This window comes from Aplysia californica, unplaced genomic scaffold (assembly GCF_000002075.1).
Source record: "Aplysia californica isolate F4 #8 unplaced genomic scaffold, AplCal3.0 scaffold00455, whole genome shotgun sequence".
NCBI lineage: Eukaryota > Metazoa > Mollusca > Gastropoda > Aplysiida > Aplysiidae > Aplysia > Aplysia californica.
Genome location: NW_004797725.1, coordinates 562,231 through 565,345, shown reverse-complemented (window position 1 = coordinate 565,345; position 3,115 = coordinate 562,231).

Here is a 3,115-nt window from a genome sequence, read left to right as displayed (position 1 = left end):
GAGAGAGAGAGAGAGAGAGAGAGAGGGAGAGAAACAGACAGAGAGAGAGAGAGAAAGGGGGTCCACTAATGTTAAAAAACTAAGACGCAAAAAAAGTAAATCAGAGGAATCATTCTTTATTAAAAACAAGAGTTTTTTACATGGGATTTATCAAAACAAACGAGCAAAACTGTCTGCTCAATGCACTCACTACGTTCACACCTCAAACATTCACGTCAAAGTACAACACCAGCATTATTCAATACGTGTACTATCAATTTTAACACTTTGGTTTTGATAATTGGAAGACTAGCATCCGTGATTAAAAAAACAGGTACACCGCAGTTGTATCAGACAGCATGACAATACAAAAGAGAAGACCATAGGAAGACTTCTCTTCAACTACTTTGAAAGGGAAAATAAATGAAAAGAGGTACAAGGAAAAAAAAAACTTAGTAGAGTTGGAAATTTTTTTGGTTAAAATCTAGACAAATTTGAAACGGAACTAACTGCCAATTTGAAAGAAGCCCAGATAATCATATCCAACCTTTCAAAAGTGATGATAAATGTGTATCTGAGTGTATCTACTAATAGTCTACTATCTCAAAAGAAATACTTGGGCACTTCAATATAGACACGTGAAAAGAAAGACATCTGAATTTCAGTACCAAATGATCCACAGCACACAGCTTTTCAATTTTCAGTCTTGCAAACTGTACACAGCCCGCAAGGAATCTCTACATATGATATTAGTGAAAGTCCGTCACTTTGGGCGCTTAACACTCTTCCAAACCACTTAACTTTCGAATTTGACAAAAGAAATGGTGGTTCAGAATCATTTAAAGGGAGCACAGTTTCATTGAGGAGCCTGAACTTTTTCATTAGTTTCGTTTAGATCTAATCTTGGGAAAGTCCGTCTTCTAAGACGCCATTGTAAACAAGTGAGGTTTCCGTTCACTAGCTCAAACAGCTGTGCGCACGGGTTCCACACCTTTGAATTTGAAATTCTGGCGTGTACAACCACGATGGTGCAATAGGGAATCAATCTATAAATACATATTTGGCAACTTGGAAACACATGTGTCACTTTTCTCTTAAGATTTATTGCTCCTTTCCAGTAGAGTGTAAATATAGTACGCCAATGATTTTCAGTAGGTGTTAATGCACAGATCATTCCTTTCATCGAAAGGGGGCCCAGCCAGTTTAAAAATAAATATGAAGAGTACCCTTTCTCCGTTACCGCCAACACACAAGAGGCTTCTCCGGCGACATCTAATCTTTTGACTCTCCGACAAGACAAATGGTAGCTAGTCTGTAAGTGCAAATCAATGTACGCTTGTTGTCAGTTTACCAACTTTTCAAGCTTTTGTCCTTTTGCCTAGAGCCTTACTGAAGAAGGATCAGTACAGAAAGAGAAGTGCAGTGGAGTCCGTTTTAACCAAACACGGTTTATTGGAAAACTGCGGTAAACCGAAAGAAAAGAAAATCTCTGATTCTTTTTCTTCTGTTTTAGCAAACCTCCCTAAACTGAAGCTCAGCTGAATAGAAGAAAAAAAAAAAAAACAGCGATCAAGTAGATTTCAGTTAAAGTGGACTCCACCTTATTGTCACTATAAGTAAAATATAACAATCACTTAGGGCTATGAATAAGCAAGACCAATACACAAAAATGAAAGAGGGGTTGGTTAAAAAAACAACCACCAACCAGTGGCACCTTTCAACCACCCACAGAGAAGGATGGCACGAATAGGCCAAAAGCTTGTAACAATAGAATCATATTTGTTTTTAAAGACAAAGTATTTGCATTTGAAGATTTATTTTTTTTTCACATGTAGAAAAATGTGAAATATTCAATTTTCAAGTAATGAATTTCATTTAGAATATAAGACCAAAGATTTAATAATTGATCATAACAGAAAGAAAATATATTATTCATACACTTGACCCAATGAATTTCTACAAATACCAGTAAGAGGGCTATCAATCATTTGCACTAAATAATAGAACTCAAAATTATACTTGCTATTAAAGAAGCTTATGCAAGAACAAAAAGATTAACAAAAGCATGAAGAGTCCAAGTACACGCCAATGGCCTGCAGTACAATCAACAGAGAGGCACTAACAAATTATGAAGAATATAGGCTCCCTTAAAATCATTTTGTACCAAGACAAAATATCCATTAAGTGATCCGTGAAATATACTGCATCAAATTTCTTGTTGTTGACAGAGAAAGAAAGTGAAAGTAAAGACAATGAAGTGGGTGCGCAGTTCTTGGACACACAGGATCAATAACGGTTATGCTATGAACACAGGCGCCGCCCCCCTCCCCCCAAAAAACCCCACTCCAAACACTTCATCATACAATAGACATAGTTTATGTATTATATGGAACACAAAAATAAACCACACACACAACAACAAAAACAAGTATGACAAGAACATTCTCAAAGAGTAAGGTTAACAGTGTCACCTTTTTAAAAACAAACTAAAACTACAACTGCCAAAGTAAGGCTATGCCATGCCAAATATGGGGCAACAAACTGTGCCAGACAGACAATTTTAAAAAATCAAAGCTTGTACAACAAACTGACTCATTCAACTAAAAAACGGCTCCATTTGCTTAGCAGAACTAAACATGTTTATCCCTTCGGTCAGAGAGTAACATGGAGGGCTCACAACACTAATTATAAATAGCATTTTTATAGCCCATACCCCCGCTCAACAGTAAGCTCTGTGCGCAGTACCCTATATTATTACCCCAACAGACCATACATACAACATTCAGAAGCATTCTCAGCTTCCCAGGAGGCATACAGTGAAAGCAGCAGATTAAGTGCTCAAACACTAACAAAGTGACAAGATCTTTTACTGTCTTTAGCTGGTTGCCTATTCCCAACTAAGCGAAGTGAGGAAAATTTGTGTAAAGTGCTTTTCCCAAGGACACGTTAGGGCCTTGACAGGATGTGAACCTACGACCTTACAGTTGCGAATCTGAGACCCAAACCACTAGGCCACCGACGCCACAGCCACTTTTCTATCCTCCTTTCATTGTACATGGGTGCAGCATGCCTCTACCCTAAACATTCTAGACTATCAGAGACACTCAAGCTAAAAACCTTTGTTTGAACTCATACA